This window comes from Sminthopsis crassicaudata, chromosome 3 (genome assembly GCF_048593235.1).
Source record: "Sminthopsis crassicaudata isolate SCR6 chromosome 3, ASM4859323v1, whole genome shotgun sequence".
NCBI classification, from domain to species: domain Eukaryota; kingdom Metazoa; phylum Chordata; class Mammalia; order Dasyuromorphia; family Dasyuridae; genus Sminthopsis; species Sminthopsis crassicaudata.
In genome coordinates, this window is record NC_133619.1 from 521325634 (window position 1) to 521345391 (window position 19758).

The 19758-nt window shown below is 35.9% G+C and overlaps 1 long non-coding RNA gene across 3 annotated transcripts in view; it reads right to left on the reverse strand.

Moving 5' to 3' along the window:
• LOC141563309 (uncharacterized) overlaps positions 1–19758 on the reverse strand; it is a 78089-nt gene that overhangs the window by 46885 nt on the left and 11446 nt on the right. For 2 of the 3 annotated variants that reach the window (XR_012488389.1, XR_012488388.1), the window contains exon 3: positions 1962–2163. This is a non-coding gene — a long non-coding RNA (uncharacterized LOC141563309). Of the gene's footprint in view, positions 1–1961; positions 16967–17404; positions 18676–19758 lie in introns of those variants that run through there. The other variant, XR_012488390.1, reaches the window with a different exon arrangement.

The window sequence follows — 19758 nt, forward strand, 5'->3', positions numbered from 1 at the left end:
TAACTAAAAAACAAGAGAGGTGATCTTTCCACTGTACTTTGTCTTTGGCGAACCAAATCTGTAATATGGTCTCTCTTCCATTCTGACTGCCATGTTTTAAGAAGGACATTGACAAATTGGAGAATATCCAGAAAACAGCAAGCAGGATGGTGAAAAATAATATATGAAAATCTCTTGAAGGAAAGTAGAAAAGGCTTAGCATGCAGAAAAGTAAAGATGATCCCTGTTTTCAAGTTTTTTCTAGAGCTTTCATGTTGAAAAGGAATTAAATTCATCCTGCTGAGCTCTAGATGGCTAGGCCTGTGAAGCAATGGGTTAAAGTTGAAAAAAAAAAAAAAAAAAGAGGAGGATTTATGTTGTTGAATATAGGAGAACACTGAAGTAGTTCACATTTCTTTTTTCATATCATTTTAAACAAGAGGGAACTAAGGCAAATAGTATTGGGTGACTTGCCCAGGATCATAAAGCTAAGTATCTGAGACCAGTTTTGAAACTCAGAAAGATAAGTAAGTATTCCTGACTCCAGGCTCAGCACTCTATTTACTACACCACTTAGTGATCATTCTAACAATAATAGCTATCCAAAACTGAACCAAAATATCTCAGGATATGCTCAGTTCCCTCCCTCACCCCCCCCCCCCCACTGGAGGTCTTCAAGCAGAGATTAAGTAACATCACTTGTCAGAAGAGCTGTAAAGGAAATTCCTCTTCCAATACAGTTTGGACTAGATGATTATTTAAGGTTCCTTCCAAATTTGAGATGTGTTATTCTATAAAGGAAATCATGTGGTAGAGAGACAGACAGACAGACAGAGAGACACAAGCACAGACACAGAGAAGGGAAGGGTGAGAGGGTGAAAGAAGACAAAGAGAGACAAAGTTAGAGAGAGGGAGGGTGAAAGAAACTGAGACAGAGACAAAGAGAGAGATAGCCAGAGACAAAGAGAAAGAGAGAGAAATAGCATGCATGCTGTGGCTATTCCTGTTTTCTGGGACAAGAGAAAATAAGACTTCTTTCTTGTATTAGGAAGGCCTTCCTGAGACAGTCTGGGACTGCCTTCTTAATTAAAGCATCTCCTAACCTTCCCATCAACTTCAGGGGTGGCTTAAAACCCACAGATATTATAGGTGTGCTGGAAATGGACTTAGATATAAATCCATCTTAAACACTGATCTACTAATTAGAGCCTCCTGGGATAGAGAAAAGAGTTGTGAACTGGTCAGGAAACTATAAGACAAGAAGGTTGCAGCAGGTCTTCCATGTCCTTTCTATCTCTAAAGAAGAGTAAATGGTTTAACTTTTCCAAACTTTACTTTCTCCTGTGTAAAATTAAGAAGTTGGACTAAAGTTCTGATTTCTATAGTTTCTCTGAGTTCTCCAATGCAAATATTCTAAATATGAATATACTATGTGAATAGTGAAGTGAGAATCATCTGTGTGAACAGCAACTATCCATGAGAATAAGTTGCCAAAGCAGACTAGAGCCTCCATTCCTGAAAATAATTTCTTTTTTAAGGGAATGAAGAACCACTCTCCTGGAATGTTTACAAACCCAGTCACCTGTCAGAAGACAGGGAACTGAAGCAGAAGCTCTTTGATATTCCCCTCCAGCCCAACTACAAGGCCCTTGGCATGAATTTTTAATTTAAATGCATTCACTGTGTGAATAATAAAAGTGTAAGCTCTCGGTGAAGGATGAAGCCAAGCAACTTAACCTCCATTGGCTTCCTTTCTGGCAGTGAAATGTTTGGATTCAAAGGAATGGTAATTATACCCTAAGAAAAAGAATTTTTTTCACTTTTTTGATTAAGGAACATTTGAGGAAAGAAGAAGGAAAGGAGGTGCTTGTGTCACTTTCTTGTCCTCTTTCTACCCATCATCCCACTCCACCCCCCCCAAAAAAAACCTGAAGAAACAGTGATTGAAAGACATCCCCGAGGCCCTCAAAGCTGAAACTCACTTTTGATGTTCTTTATGAAGAATTTCATCTTCTCTCTAGCCATGGAATCTCCCATGATGTAAATGAGCTTTTATTTGGTTCCCAGTTTGGAACTTAATCAAATTACAAGATATCAGATTTCTCATTCTTCTCCAGACATATCCACCTCAAAGTTAAGGCTTCATCCCAGGTTCATATTTCTCTTTCAACAGTGCTATTCAGTCTGTTAATGAAACACAATAGCTTCAAAAACATTGATCAAGCAGGCCATTCCCAAATATTTCTTGAGAACTCTGATATACTGAGCATTGAATTGAAAGTCAGGAGATCTGAAAGCTAACACAAGTTCTGCCACTAGGTTAATGTGTATTTTAGAACAAATCACTTAAGTTTTATAGGCTTTGACTTTTGATTCTGTAAAATGAAGTTTTGAAGGTAGACCGTCAATCAACAAGCATCTATTAGCAACTACTATGTGCCAGACATGGTGCTAGGGCACTTCAGATACAAATACAAAGAAGGAAAAATCCTTCCTTCAAAGGATTTATGAGATTTATGTCCCTTAGCATCTAGTTCAGTGTTTTGTACATGGCAGGGATGTAATAAATACTTATTTGAGTTGCATTAAAGGTATTTATTTTAAAAAGTAAAGCAGAGAAGAATATTCTTCCATAATTAGCTATACTCCTCTTAATGGAACAACTATTTCCCAGGAAAGTTTTCTCTAAGAATATTCCTGCTAAGTGAATTAATTTTCATAATATATGTGTATATATATATGTATATTTATATACATACACACACACACACTCCCTCCTCTACCATGTAAAAAAAAATCACACTTTAAAAAACAGACAATAATAAAGCTAAGATATCAATCCCTATTCATCAATGAAGATCTATGTGCTCAAGGTTGGTCTTATAAAGTATCATCCAAACATTGCCCTCTGCAGCTTGTTACATTGCCAGAAATATCATTAGATATTATAATATATATACATATATATAATTATAATAATTATAAATAACATTGGAGATCTATTCCCATGAGATATTCCCTATGTCATTCCCTATGTCAATTATTCCGAATATTTTTGGCTTTTCTCAGATCACTGCCTGCATCCCTAATTGATAATTAAGATAAATCTCCTATTTCATGAAGGAGATTGTGGCTTTCTGATGGGAATTCTCTCAATTTTTTCTTTCCATCCCTCAAGACCTCTCAGTATCTTTATGAGTAGTACCTATTTATGAGTATCACCCCAACTCAGAATCACAATTCTTTCCTTCCCCACTGTTTCAGAGGAAAAGGTGTTATACCTTATCAAAGCCAATCCCTCTACAAAAGCCTGTGATGGGATCACATCCTATCCTGATTAGTCCAAGACCTTGCTCCAGTAGTCCTCTAATCTCATACAACTTCAATCTCTCTTTCTCTACGCATTCCTTCCCAAATGCTTTATCTTCCCAATCTTTTTTTTAAAATTTACCTTTTTTCAACCTATCTAGCTACTATTCCATTTGTCCCCTCTCTTTATGATCAGAGTTCTTGCAAAAGTTGTCTATACCTGGAATTTCCACCTTCTTATCACATACTATTTCTTTAACCCCTTCCAAAGCTATACTTCTACTAAACTGCTTTCTGAAAGATACAAATTACAAATTATTTCTTTGTCAATAAATCCTGTGGCCTTTTAATTTTCTTATAACCCTTCTACAGTATTTGGCACCTTCTCCCTCAGATCCATTTGTCTACTACATTGTCTACTACTATTCTCCCTTTCTGCAGACTTACTTCTTCCATAGTTTCTGAAATGCTATAACCTTCTGGTTCTCCTTCCTCTCTAACCAATCCTTCTCTATCTCTTTCACTTTTCTCAATATTTAAATGTGATTTCCAAAGTTTCCTTCCTCTGTTCTCTTTTTCTTCTTCTGAACAATCTTAGTCACTAGTATTTCAAATATCCCCTCTGAGACTCTCAAGGATTTATACACATCCCTGACATCTTGGGTGAAAAAAAAAATGGTAGATAAATCAGAGGCATTTGAGTTCAGACCCCATTTCTGTCACTCACTGGCTGTGTGACCAAAGGCAAGTCACTTAGCCTCTCTGATCTTTAATTATCTTATCTTGAAAATGAATTATTTGTTGTTGCTTAGTCATTCCAGTCTGACTCTTCATGACCCTGTTTGGGGTATTCTTTGCAAAGATTCTAGAATCTTTTTCCTTCTCTAACTCATTTGACAGATGAGGAAAGTGAGACAAACAGGGTCAAGTGGACTTGCCCAGAGTCACACAACTTATAAGTGTCTGAGTCCAAATCTGAACTCAGATAGATAAGTCTTCCTGACTTGAGAGCCAGCACTCTGTCCACTGCTGCTGAATGGCTTGGACTAAATAATATCTAAAGTCCCTTTGAGTTCTAGATCTGTGATTCTGTAATCTTCTGTTGTCTACAGAACTTCACACCAGCACAGCAAACTTAATACAGTCAAAATTGAGCTTGTTGTCTTTTCTCTACACTTGCTAATAACCCTTTTAATTTTGCTATTTCTACTGTGCTACTGTTGATTAATTCCAAGTTCAAAGATTGGTGTTTATCTCTGGCTCTTTTTATTCCCTCATCTTACATACTCAATAAATTTTCAAGTCTTTTTAATTCTTCCTCTGCAATATTTTCTGTCCTTACCCAGATCTTCAATATAACTTGCCTGAAGCAGATTTCTTAAATTCATAAGGTACTAAATATGGAATCCAAAAACTTGGATCCAGTTCCACCATTTTATTTGCTTTGAAACCTTAAAGTGTTTTCACTTTATTTTTTTCTGCCTCAGTTTCCTCAAAGTTAGAATAAAATTACATGCACTAATAATAACTGACATTTATACATAGTACTATACATATATAGTACTAAATTCTATATAAATTTCTAGATCCTTAGATTTGAATGTTTACAAAGCATTTTCTTCACAAAGCCTCATTTAAGTATCATTATACCCATAAGATTATTGTAAAAATTGCTTAACTTTTGTACTATCTAATTCATATGGTTATTAGAGGGAAATGGTTTACAAACTATAAAAGGGATAGGAAATGGACCTGTAATTTCACTGGTATAAGGAAGACATGTGTGAAGATCCTCATGCATGCTATGCATGCATGCCATCCTACTCCTCCGCCAGGTCATCACTACCTATGAATCTTGCAGTTTTAGAGAGCTGCTGGAACACTAAGAGGGTATGTGATTTGTCCAGGGTAACCTGACCAGTTTTTGTCAGAGGCATAACTTGAACCTGAATCTTCTTGGCTTTGAAGATAGAAGTTGATTCTCTTGCATTTTTGCAATGCTGTCTCTCACAAAAACTATACCCTTCTACATAAATAAATACAATTATCATCATATCATCACTATGGTTATTATTATTATTATTCACAATAAGGCCACATGTATTCTCCTTAACAACATACATCTGATCATGTCCTTTCTTTGCTCAATCTCCAGTAATGACTCCCTATGGATGTCAAATAAAATTCAAAATTCTCTACATGACATTGAAAGCCCTCCACAGACTAATACCACTTTGCCTTTCAAATTTTTTTCTTATTATTCCCTTTTGAGTTTGAACCTAAACTGTGCATCTGTCACCTAAGAGCTAGCTCACTAAATGCAAAGACTGAACACTAGTAGCTAGTCAGCAAGTGGCTGGCCATAAAATGAATAAAAATACAAAATGGCACTAATTCATAGTCCTCTTTTGCTTCCACAAGGATGATACTAAATTGTTCAAAATATGGCAACAAAAGTCCACAAACATTTACTGATATGTTTATATTCTTAATTTCTATCTAGTTAATAAATTCTTACTCCTGAAAGAACTGAACCATTTATAGACTGACGTCTTTCCTATGAGTGAAACCAGAAACTATAAAGAAATCATGGTTAAAGAAATCAAGATGAGGAAATCAGTTAAAATTCTACTTGATTTTTCTGTTCAATAATACTAAGGCTTTCCATCTCTTTAAGAAACCTTTTCCTCCTATTTGACACTGTTTCTAAGGGAACTTCAAAAGCAGGCAGCAGACTTCAACCAATGAACTATTGATGACAAAGTCAGCAGCTGGAGAGAAAGATTACCTCCATTAGAGAGGAAAGTTAAAGAGGCTTGACCAGTTCCTGTTATTTGATTCAATTTCAAAATATGCCTAATGATCACAATGCTAAAAGTTAAGGATACAAAGACAAAAACAAACAGACCCTGACCTCAAGGATCTTACATTCAGAAGTTACTGGAACAGTTAGGAGATTTCCTAATGAGGAAAAAATAAGAAAACACAGATATGAAAAGAAAGTATCCAAGAATCTATTAAGAGTAAAGTAAGCAGAGAGTATAAAAAGTAAAGTGCCTCAAAATACAAAAATTTAATTCATGCTTCATCCCATTGTATACTATAAGGATCCTCCACAACCTCAGTAATAAGTATGGTATTTAATTGAAAGTTATTTTGTTTTAACTATTTAATAAACATATCCTATTTCCAGACAAAGGAGTAATTTAAAATTTTTTTGCACATTCACTTGGAGAAGAAATGAATCACACTCTTTCTCCCAGACCTAGGAATAAAACTTACTAAATGGCTTTATTGATGGCCTTTTGATTCAGGGAACCGGTTTTTTGGTTTTTTTTGTTGTTGTTGTTTTTCCAAAAAGTTATCATTTTTCACTTTGTTGAGTCATAGAAATGATGGCTCACAATTTAGAGTCTACTGAAAACCCCATCCTAACTTATTTGTCTTTTATAACTTTGTAGGTTGTTAGAATACTAGCTAAGTCCCAAATTGTATATAAAGCTAATTTGTTAGACATCCTTTAGAATCAAAACTACCTGGTCCCAATATAATCTTGGGAACCAGTCAAACTGACCCACTGGTTTTCTCTTTCACCTAAAAGTAAGGGGATTCTCCCCAATATGAAGTTCAGGGACTCTGGGACTTTTCCAGGTGTCTCTCTTTCCAAGGATATGGGCAGATACAATAGCATAACTGGGATGCTATTGATCATACTTATTCAGAGGATGCTTTGAATAAGTAAATTTTTTTTCCTGCATAGATCCCACTTTTGAGGGGATGCTAGGACTATAGGAGTCAGTTACAAGACTAGAACAGGGACCTTCTATTCCTCAGGGATGCTAAGTCCCATTCAGGATTTAGTCTACCAGCTAAAGCTATGCTCCAACTTAATGGAGTGTTTCCTTTTTCTTGGTGAATGACAAGTTCCACTAGGGAACTTGCCCTTTCCATCATTAATTATTAAAACCCCTTTCTATGCTCTCTCAATTCTATTTCATATTTACCATTGCTGGTATCTATTGTATCCCTTCATCTTGCCTATAACTATTCCCCTAAATAATCTACCTTTTGCTAAAGAGAATGGCCATTGTGAATTTTTTACATGATCAAACCCCAAGTTTTGGTGACTACCATCATCTAGTGTCTACATTAGCCATATCAGAATTATTCATGCCTTCAACAGTCATTTTAAGTCTACAGTATGTGTCAATCAATTGCCTCCTATATGCTAGACAACATGCACTATTTTGTGCTGAGGATTTAAGACAAAAATGAAACAAATTTTTTTCATTTTCAGCAAATGACAATGTGCACATAGTAAGAAAATACAAACTATATACAAACTAATTTTGAGTTCTAAAAGCTGGAAGAGAACCCAGAGGCTGATTAGTCAAACTTGAACCTAACCAAGATTCTCCCACACAACCCACCTAACATACAAGTGTCCAGTCTAGGTTACAAGGCCTACAGAGTGAGGGAATTCTCCCAATGTGCTGATTCGATCAATTTCTTAGGAAATTGGGGGTGGTTTTTGTTGGGAAATTTTTTCATATATCAACTTGAAATTTGTCTTTAAGTAATTCCCAGTAAATAACTCCATTATTCCTACTTTTGGCCTCTGAGAATAAGCATGCAATATCTAATTTCTCTTCATATGTTATCATTCAGTTGTTTTAGTTGTGGTCTGACTCTCTGTGATCCCATGTGGGATTTTCTTGATAAAAATACAGGAATGGTTTGCCATTTCCTTTTCCAGCTCATTTTACAGATGAGAAAACTGAGGCAACTATGGTTAAATGATTTGTTTAAGGTCCCACAGCCAGCATCTGAGGCTGGATTTGAACTCAGGTCTTCTTGATTCTAGGCCCAGCTCTCCATCAACTGAATCCTCTTCACAAAACCATGCTTCAGTTACTTGAAGGAGCCTGGCATGTTTCCCCAATCTTATCTTCTCCATATTAAGCATCCCCATTTTCTTCAAACAAGCCCTGTGTGAAATTAAGCTGTTTTGCACTGGCTCATGTCATAGCTACATGGGTCTATGTGGAGAAGGCTTGTGAGGAGGAAAGAAAAAACGAATGTAGCATCTTCTCCCCTATCCTCATCCAAGGGAGACCCTGAGTCCTGCCCAGAGGGAAAGTTGATAGGAGCCAGAGGCTGGTTTTACTCCAATCTTCAGAAAAAAAGGAGCGTACTGGGTTAGAGCAGCAGCTAGAGGGCGCCACAGTGTACCGAGGTCCAGACCTGCAGTCAGGAAGGCTCATCTATCTGCCTCAGACCCTTCCTAGCTGTGTGACTTCAGGCAAATCACTTGACCCTGTGTGCCTTCCTTTCTTCATCTGTAAATGAGCTGGAGAAGAAAATGCTGAACCACTACAGTAACTCCGCCAAGAAATGCCCAAATGGGGTCACAAAGAGTAGGATATGACTGAAACAACTCAAAAACTGAGCTAGAATCTTATCTATTTTTCATATTAATTCAAGGAAAGTAATTTGGGGAATCAAGCTAATGTTTCTAATCACTATTCCTAAATACAGGCCCATGATTACCCTGATCCACAGTACTCCAGGAATGCTCTGATTTTCATAGTCATGTTAGCACAGTATATCTAAACTGGTGACTCAAAGGACCACAGAATCATTGAGAATAATTAAGAGGGACCTAACAAATTCTGAATTGATTAACTTGCTTTGTATATATTTTGCAAATACTTTTAGGTATGTGTTCTTTCCCTGGGGAAAAGTCAGTTTCTTAAGAGCAAAGGTTATGTCATTTTTCCTTTTGCATTCCCAGAGGTTTATAGGGTGCCTAACACATTAGAGGTGCTAAATAAAATACTTATTGATAGATCCCTACCAAGTCATCTTATAGAGTCCTAGAGCCTGGGACCTTGAGCGATTTCTGAGGGTCATCTCATTTCTTCCCATTCTTTTAAATAGGATTGCCTCTGAATCAATCCAAAAGGAAGAGATCTATTTCTAAAAACTTTTCAACAAGGATCTCAAATCCCTTCTTTTTGTATCTAGTTATATTGTTGAAATTTCTATCCTTTATTTAATTCTTTTATACTGTAGCTTCAACTCATGGCCTTGGTAGTCTTTTTTTTTTTTTTTTAAAGCTTCTATTAGTCACATATATGCACAAGTTTTGCACATACACTTCTACATACACATCTGCTTCTATCTTGCTGATCTCACTCTGGGGTCACTGCTTATACCCGATTTCTCTGCTACCGGGCACCAGGAGATCGTCATGCCCAAGCTGCTAATTTCCAGGGGAGAGAAATAGGAAAAAGGAAACCAGACTCAGTCTATCATATATTGATGTTCTCTGATTGCAATTGAATTCTCACCACTAGGATCCTAAATTAAGAGCTGGAAGGTTTTTAGACGTTATCTAGTCCAATATCTTCATTCTACAGATGAGGAAACTGAATCCCAAATTTAACTTGTCCAAAGTCATGTATCAAATCAGTAGCAGAACCAAGATCCTCTGACTCCACGTCCAGCATACTGATTTATTCCAATGTACAATATTCCTTTGATTCATCCCTAATTGACTCCCTACCATACTTCTCATAGTGATTGTTCCAAATATGCTCCTCTTTTCTCAAACCTCAAATTTTATTCCATTCTCTCATCACCACTTGATGGAGGAGACCTTGCATATGCTAATAGACAAAGAGAAAACCAGAAGCAAGGAAAAGATCAAAAGTACTCATTAAGGAATCTTCTCCTGTGATACTCTCAGTAGATGACTTTGTCTCCAATTTTCCTGAAAATATAGTCTATTCACCATCTTCTTTCCATACCTCAAAAATGACCCCATAACTTTTCCTCTTTTCTCTCTATACTTTTTCTTTTATGGACAGATTCTAAATCAGTGATTCTGCAATCTTTTCTATGCAGATGACCCCTACCCTATCCATCTATTTTTTATCTCTTCAAATCTCCAATCCTACTTCCCCATTCTGACACCTCTAAATCAATGTGTCTAAAATTGGTCCTCATCTTTCCCACAAAACATTCCCCCTTCCTCCAAATTTTCCTATTTCTGTCACTGACATTGCCATCTTCTCTGACACCCAGGCTTAACAATTACTGAGTTGTCTTTGATTATTTTATGTCTTTTAGCTCTCATCATAAACTGTCCTGTCGAGCCTACTTCTGGAACATCTCTATTGTGAGACCTCTCCACTCACATTGCCATTAGCCTATGTCAAGCTTTCATTTTCCCCCACCTTTATTGTTATAAGAAGTTCTTCATCACTCTCTTTGCTTCCATTTTCTTTTCTCTCCAATCTTCCCTTAAGACAGCTGCCACAATCATGGTTTTCAAGTGCTGGTCGGATCATGTCATGTCATTCTCCTGCTCAAGAAATATTCAGTAGTTCCCTATTGGTTATAAAATAAAATGCAAACTCCTTCTCTAGTATGTAAAATTCTCCACAATCTGATTCCAACCAATTTTCCAACCTTATTTTATGCTACCCTTCTTCATAAACTCTATAGTCAAGTGCAGACTGAACTTTAATTGTCACCTGATCTCATCATGAACTTTCCTACATCCATTTATACAGGCTATATTCCAGACTTTGAATGAATTCCCTGAGTATCTCACTTGTTGAAATCTTTCTCATCATTCCAACCTCACTTCACATATTATATCCTTCATAATCTTCCCTGATATCCCAGCTCAAAGGGATCTGTTCTTCCTAAGATACATCATTTAGATCTCTACTTCATAAAGCACTTTGAAAATCTTGAAATGTTACACAAACTTCATTACAGTATTAATTTTCACACTCTACTTTGTATCATACTTATATATCTTCATAGAGCCTATCTATTAGAACTTAAATGTTCTAGAAATCCAATGGCAATGTGGAAGATAAGTAAACTGAATCACTAACAAATTCCCCCAAGGTTCCCAAAGTATCTATAAATTCACCACATGGCATATCCCCTTTCCAGGAGATGAAATAGGAAGGAAGACAAACTGGAAGAAGGAACATAGAGGTGGTGAATGGAGGCATAAACAATTATATTGAAATTCCATTGACAGCATTCATTTAGCAAGGGGTTTTAAAAAGAAGGGAAGTTCTTATTTTTGGTAGTTATAAGTTTGTCCACAATCATGTTGTCTTCAGAAAAAAATGAAAACTTTAGAAGGGTCTAGTTAAGGAAGCATCTGTGCAGTGATGATACTCCCTGAGACTCTCCTTGATATGAAAATTCTGTATCTTCCCGCATAAATATTCTACTAGCACTGGCTAGCACAGTTGCCTTTCTCCTATTCCTTACCCAATATAAATGGGACAGGTACATCAGACACATCAAACTCCAATACAAGCAGATACCTGCCACTGACTTAGAAAACTACTAATTAACATAATCTGTCATATTGTATTTTTATTCATTTTGTTAAACATTTCCCAATCTCATTATAATCTGGTTCTGATAAGAAGTTTGGCAGACATCTTGTGGCTAGTGACAATGCCCTTGACACCTCTGCAATACACCACTGTATCATTGGTTAATAGCCAGTCATTTTTAATTCTGAAATTATGAAGTGGATGTTATTAGTTTCCATTGGTGAACAAAGGGAAAAGAGAAGATGGTTTTCATCTCTACTCAGGATCCTACCCATTTAAGTATATGACCCAAAGAATTTTAGATATAACAGTTTCCTAGACAAAATTCAAGAGCTCATTAACAATGTGATGGGAGATTTGGATTATCTAGAATTGTTGATGTACCTGAATAATCTTTAGAAAGTCTTTGAAAGAACATGAGGAAAGACTAATAAAAATAATGAATCAACTTTTTTTAAAAAAGTCATTGTGAAACTGCCATTTGCCTGGGGCTAGTATTTCAGAACTTCAGTTAAGTATGTGGGTCATAAGTGGATGACTCAAAGAGTAAACACTGATGTCAAGAAAATAGAAGCAATTATCAGGCCAAGTTCAAAGACCTCTACTGATGAGAACAGACAGATGTAGCCCTTACAACTTGCTAACAAAACCCAGGTATAGCTGTCTCTAGGCTAAAATTGTCATATTGGGTTGTTGTTGTTGTTGTTTTTTAATCCATTATGTAGGAGATTAAAGCTTGTTTTTTATTTTATTTTGTTTTGTTTTGCTGTCTTTTTTGCTCCAATGTCTAGAAAGAGATTAAAAACCCTCAACTACAAATAGTGATCTAATTTAGAGTTGGACATTTTTAAGATCCTTCCTAGCTTACCATGCAAGTAAATTCGAACTAGAAGAAAAGGGAAGCTAATGAGGCAAGGTCAATATTCTTTAACCATAAATTCCCATTCAAGTCTTTATTATGGATGTCTGTCAGCATCAAAACCACATTGGGTTTCTGCCCTAGACGATTTTCTCTTCTTTTTCTATATCCAAAGTTCTTAAGCTTTTTTGTGTCATCATATTCTTTACCAATTTAGTGAAGGATATGAATCTCATGTCCCAAAATCATTTGGGCTTTTTATGCATAAAATTACAAAGAAAGTCAATATATTGAAATGTAGTTATCAAAGAATTTTTAAGAACAAATTCATGGGCTCCACATTAAAAAAACCCTTATTTACATTATTTTCAGTTATATCATCAGTTCACATGTGCTGAACCATTATGATTATACAAATGAATCACAGGAGAGAGACAGATAGAAATGAAGATGGGTAGTTAGAGAGAGATGTAGGCTAGATAGGTAGATTAAATAGATAAATAAAAAATAGTGACTCATCTAGCTATATTATGATAGCTCAACCCATACAATATTTGTCTTGATTTTTTTTTCTGAGGCAGTTGGGATTAAATGATTTGCCCAGAATTACACAGCTAATAAGTGTTAAATGTCTGAGACTGATTTGAACTCAGGTCCTCCTGACTTCAGGACTGGTACTCTATTCACTGAGCTACCTAGCTGCCCTCTGTCTTGATTTCTATTGCTACATTTATGATATATGCACATATGCAATATATGTGTATAGACACATGTATACACATACTTATCTCTGACTTGAACTTTAATCTTGCATCACTAACCAAAGTCTCATTCTTGCCAGGCAGGACTGGCCCCCTTTCTGGATTAACTCAAGAAAGTAAAGTCAGTATTGCTGGCATTTAGCCACCTTTGTTCCCTGGACTATTTAAGTCATGATAGATCAATAACCAAATTGGAATCTCACCCACGGAGAGGACAGACACTCTGTCTGGGATCCTCCTAGTTAGGACTTGCAGGGCTGTGAACTGGGATTGAGGTCTACAGTGTTGGTGCTTCCCAGAATTGGTGATGTATTCTTTCTTCTCTCCCCCTCTAGGGTATGTATCTCTTTGTATTGTACTAGTTATATTAATCATAGGATGCATTAAATGCTTTGCTTTAAGAACCATACTGTCAATTCTTGTTTTCCTTTTTCATAGCTCTTTGTTATTAAACATTTTCATACAATCTGGTATCTTAGGTCTTATTGTGGAAGCAAGCCATTTTGTAGAAGCAAATCATAAATTTTAACCTAACAGACAGGAGTCAAGATACCAAGGAGTGAGAAGTATAGCTGAGCCCTTTCCACAAAGATCTAGAAAATGTCTCAGATTACGACCTAGCTGAGAAATCCAAGAGTCATTTTTCTAGTCCAGATCAGAAGGGAGGGAGGGAGAGAGGGATAGAGAGAGAGAGAGAGAAATAAAGAGAGAGAGAGAGAGACAAAGAGAGAGAGACAGAGACAGAGAGAGAGAGAGAGAGAGAGAGAGAGAGAGAGAGAGAGAGAGAGAGAGAGAGAATCTCAAGACACAAACACAGAACAAAACAATAACTTGAAAACATCTATCCAAAGATATTTTCTGGATTCTGTATAGAAAACCCACCTATTCAAGTACTGTCAGAGTTCAGGTACCATCTTTATATTTTTTAAGAATATTTTTCTTACTTTTTATATTAATAGTTTTTCACTTTTCATTAATACATGCAAATATATTTTAACATGTTTAATATAATATATTGGATTACCTGCCATCTAGGGGAGGGGGTGAAGGGAAAGAGGAGAAAATTTGGAACACAAGGTTTTGCAAGGGTCAGTGTTGAAAAATTATCCATGCATATGTTTTGAAAATATGTGGGAAGATAGTTTTCAACATTCATCTTGCAACACTGATGTTCCAAATTTTTCTCCCTCCCTCCCTCTCTTTCTTCTCCTCTAAACAGTAAATAGACCAATATAGGTTAAACATGTACAATTCTTCTAAACATATTTCCACATTTATCATGCTGCATAATAAAAATCAAATCAAAGGGGGGAAAAATGAGAAAGAAAAAAAAAAAAAAACAAGCAAGCAAACAACAATAAAAACAAACAAACAAACAAACAAAATCCAACAACAACAGTAAAAAATACCATGTTGTAAAGACCTATTTCTGGATACTGATGGCACTCTCCATCACAAGTCTGTTGGAATTTCCCTAAATAACCTCCTTGTTGAAAAGAGCCAAGTCCATCACAGTTAATCATCATATAATCTTGTTGTTGCTGTGCACAACATTGTCTTGGTTCTACCCACTTTATTCAGCATCAGTTCCTATAACTGTTTTCAGGCTTTTCTGAAATATCCTGCCCGTATTTTTTATAGAACAATAATATTCCATTATATTCATATATTATAACTTATTCAGTCACTCCCCAACTGATGGGCATCTACTTCCAGTTCCTTGCCACTACAAGAAAGGCTGCTACAAATATTTTTGCACATATGAGTTCTTTTCCCTTCTTTAACATATTTTTGGGATACAGACCTTAGTAAAGACACTGCTGGATAAAAGGGTATGCACAGTTTGATAGCTCTTTGGGTAGATTGGGCAGATCTGTTCACAACGCCATCAATAATGTATTAGTGTCAGTTTTCCCAAATCCCCTCCAACATTTACTATTATCTTTTTTTGTCATCTTAGCCAATCTGAGAGGTATGAAGTGATCAGGTACCATCTGAATGAATTCTTTCCTGATCTACTCCCTTACCACCGAAGAAAATCCTTTATGTCCCAATGTTTAAAACAGACCTTGCCATATAAAAATGTGCTTAATAAGTACTTGTTGACATGACTAGTGCCCTCTTTCCCAAACTACCTTTATATTTATTCTAGACATACTTATATCTGTATTTCTTGCCTCCTCCATTAAAATATAGGCTCCTTGAGAGGAAGGGTTGTTTCATTCTTTATAATTTAGATACCCAGAGGTTAGGTAGAATAGTGCCTGGAACATAATAGGTACTTAACAAATGTTTATTGATTAATTTGATCTCCTGTCTTGGGGACACACACACACACACACACACACACACATTTCTGTGGCAACAAATAATTATTTAATTAGCTGGAGAACTACAGAAGAAATTATAGTATATGAATGTAACGGAATATTATCACTCTGTTGGAAATGTGACTGAAGAATTCAGAGACACTGAAAAAGATTGGAATGAATTATTACAGAGTGAAGTAAACAGAACCAGAAGATACAATAATTTAAATAACATAAAAGAAAACCAATATGAAAGATGTAAGAATTTTGGGCAACCAACTCTGACTTCAGAGAACTATCTTCAAAGCAAAACTTATCTTCTCTTCGCAGAGAAACTGTAGGTGCAAAATGAGATACCTTTTCGGACTTAGCCAATATATTGGCTTGTTTTGCTTAACTATACTAAAAGACTGCTGTATTACTTCATCTAGAGCTTCAATTCCAACTTAATCCTGTTTATTACATCTTTTTCAAGCAGAAGAAAAATTTTGACATTATAGACATAAATCCAAAAAGAGTTAAGTAGTGTTGCCTTCTCTGCCATCAATTAACATTGTGCCATCTTCCTTCTCTCCACACCATGAGTCTATCTATTCCTTCTTCATTATTTCAGCTTCAAACATTAATTTAAAAGTTGTTTATTATTTTTAATATTTTAATATTTCTATCAGTTCTTCCTGATGTTACTGTTATTGTTCTAAGTTCACTCTTTTGAGTTTGATTGTGTACAATGTGCTCTGCATTTCATATTGTCATAAAGAATTTTTAAATCAGATCACAAAGAGCTCTGGATAGCCATATTGTTACTTATTTTTACATATTTCTAACTCTTTCTTTCTCCACTGGGATTATTTTCTTACTTCACCTATTCTTATTACAAACCAAATCTTCAAAAAACAAACAAAAAATTAAAACAAAAAACTTGCTATATCAACATAATCAAAGCTATTATAGATAAATGCATTGACCAATCATTTATTAAGCACCAAATATGTGCCAAGCAACACACTAAGCTGTGGGGATAACAAATCCTTATCTAAGAGAACTTAAATTCTTTTAAAACTAGTAACAGCAATTTAACCTCTTTCTATTCCCTTTGAACTTTTGTGTCTGTTCTTTTATCTCTTTCTCTGTCTAATTTTTATCTCTCTCTCTATCTCTGTATGTAAACACACAGACACACATATACACACAAACATATATATATTTGCATATTCATATAGGAGTGTATATATATATATATATACATATATATATATATATGTATATATATATATATATACACACAGACATACACATACATATATAGTGGTCTTTTCCTCTTTGTGTATTCCTAGTGCATGCTGTTCTGGTTTTTCTTTTTTTGAATAATTCCTTGATGTTAGGATTACTAAGTGAGAACTGAGGTTGTCTGGATAGTTACAAGGTGAGAACTCAGGTTGACTTGATAGAGGGGGCAAGCTCATTGGCTGGGGTGGTTCTTCCCAGAAGCCCTTGCATTATCCCACGCCCATTCTCTGGGAGGATAAAAAGAGACAGCACTGGGCGCAGAGAGCAGATCGGCCTGGAGAAGGATAAGAGCTGGAGGAGATTCAGAGCCAGGATTCAAGAAGAAGACTCTGAATTGCATCAGGCTTGACGGGGCTCTCTGCAGGAAGGGAAGTCACTTCTTTGGACAAGAGTTAACAGCAACTGCCTGGAGACAACAGTTCGTTACAGGAAGAAGAATCTGTCTGAGAGATTTGAGTAGACACAGCAGATCTCTTCCCAGAGAGCGATCCAGCAGCTTCTAGAGACGACAGCACGCTACACCTTGAAACTCAACTTCTTTCTCAACTCATAGTCTTCACATTTGTCACTGTTAATAGTCCAAAAGTATTCCATTACTATACTGCATTTATATTGTTTGAATTGTTTTGTGTAATTGCTGTGTTCATTGTTAGAACATAAGTCCCAGGGGGCGGAGCCAAGAAGACAGAAAGGACTCACGCATCTTCCTAAACTCTCCTTTTCCCTCAATCTATTTTAACAATATTCAGCCTCGGAATTAGTGCTTGACTGTCAGGATCCACAAATATTTGGAGTAAAACACATTACCAACAGAAGATAATCTCAAAATTTGCCAGAAAAGTTCTGTTTTGCTCACGGGTGGGGATGGAACGTGGGTAAGCCAGCCACAGACCTCTGGCAGGCAATGAGAGCTTGGTCACAGTCACCCTAGTAATTACACTTTCCACTGCTGTTGATTCAACATAACAACTAATCCTTATGAAGTGGTGGGTGCTGTCCCACTGCCCCTTCACTGCCACTTCCTCTTATCTGTAGAGACAGCTTAGAAATACTCCACTGGCACCATAAGAAGACCATAGAGGGATGGGGTGTGATCTTTGCTGATGGAAAATCTGTAGGGAGAACTCTACCACAGTGCTGGCTACTCTGCACTGTCAGCAAGCCAGTAGATCAACAGAGAAGCTATAAACACAGGGGGTAAAGACTATAACCCTGAAACACTAGAGTTTTTCAGGACCTGCCCACACCCACCCAAAAGCCAGATTGACTCAGCCTGATCCAGGCACAGTCGCCCCAGTAGTTACTCTTTCCACTGCTGTTGATTTCAGCATAACTGCTAATCCTTCCGAAGCTGGTGGGTGCTGTCCCACTGCCCCTTCACTGTCACTTCCTGTTGTCTGTAGAGACAGCTTAGAAATATTCCATTGGCCCCATAAGCAGACCGTAGATTTTTTGTTTGTTTATTTTTTTCAAAATGTAAAAAAGCAAAGTGGGCTCTAACTACTGATAGCTTCTATATGGAAAGAAAGCAGACTTCAAACTAAAAACAGTTTGTCTCTAGATGCAAAGGTGGATAATGATCTGGTCTCCATCACACAAGGCTCTCATAGAAGAAATTAAGAATGATCTTAAAAGAAAGCTAGAAGAAAAATGGGGAAAGAAAAGGAAAGTTTGTAAGAGGGTCAGGATAAATCAAGTTACTTATTAAAAGATAAGAGTGGATAAAGAAATATACTCCCTGAAAAACAGAATTTGCAAATTGGAAAATATAAACAACTCCCAGAAAAACAGAATTTGTGAATTGGAAAAGAAAATAATTCTTTAAAAAAAAATTTGGCAAAATGGAAAAAAAGTCTATAGAATAAAACAACTCATTTAAAAACTCAATTGGACAAATACAAAAAGAAATTTTAAAAATAAATGAAGAAAATAATTCATTAAAAATCAGACTTGAACAAATGGAAATGAATGGCTCAAGGAAACACCAAGAGTCAAGCAAAAGCAAAAAAAAAAAAAAAAAAAGAAAAGAAAAAATAGGGAAAAAATGTTAAATACATACTTGGGAAAATGACAGACCTGGAAAATAATCTAAGAATTATTAGACTCCCTGAAAATCATGATGAAAAAAGAGCCTAGACACTATTTTTCAGGAAATCATCAAAGAGAACTGCCCAGATGTTATAGAAACAGAAGGCAAAATAGAATTCATCAATCATCTACTGAAAGAGATCCCAAAATCAAAATTCCAAGAAATATTATGGCTAAATTCTAGAACTATCAGAACCAAGGAAAAATACTACACAAGTAGCCAGAAAAAAATTTTTTTTTTTTCAAATACTGAGGAGCCACAATAAGGATTACTCAGGATCTAGCAGCATCCACATTAAAGAATCAAAGGGCCTGGAATCTGATATTCCAAAAGGCAAAAGAACCTGGTGCAGCCAAGAAAAACTTACCCAGACAAACTGAGCATTTTTTCCAGGAAGAAGATGTTCTTAAATGAAATGGGTGAATTCCATTTATTCCTGATGAAAAAAATAAATTCCATTTATTCCTGATGAAAAAAATATAGGACTCAAGAGAGCATAAAAAAGGTAAAAACTCTTGAGAACTGTATTTCTGCTATATGTATACATAAAGAGTACATGTATAATTTAGTTTTATTGTTATAATATAAAAAAGTAACTAGAGGTGGAAAGGAAATTGTACGAAAAAGGGAAAAATGGAGGTAAAAAGAGGAAAACTACATCTCATGAAGAGGCAAAAACCTATTATAACTGAGGGAATGAAGAGAAGGAGATAAACAGTGTGAATCTTACTCTCATCAGATTTGTCTCAAAGAGAAAATTTGGTTTACATAAAAACTTCTCCCACCT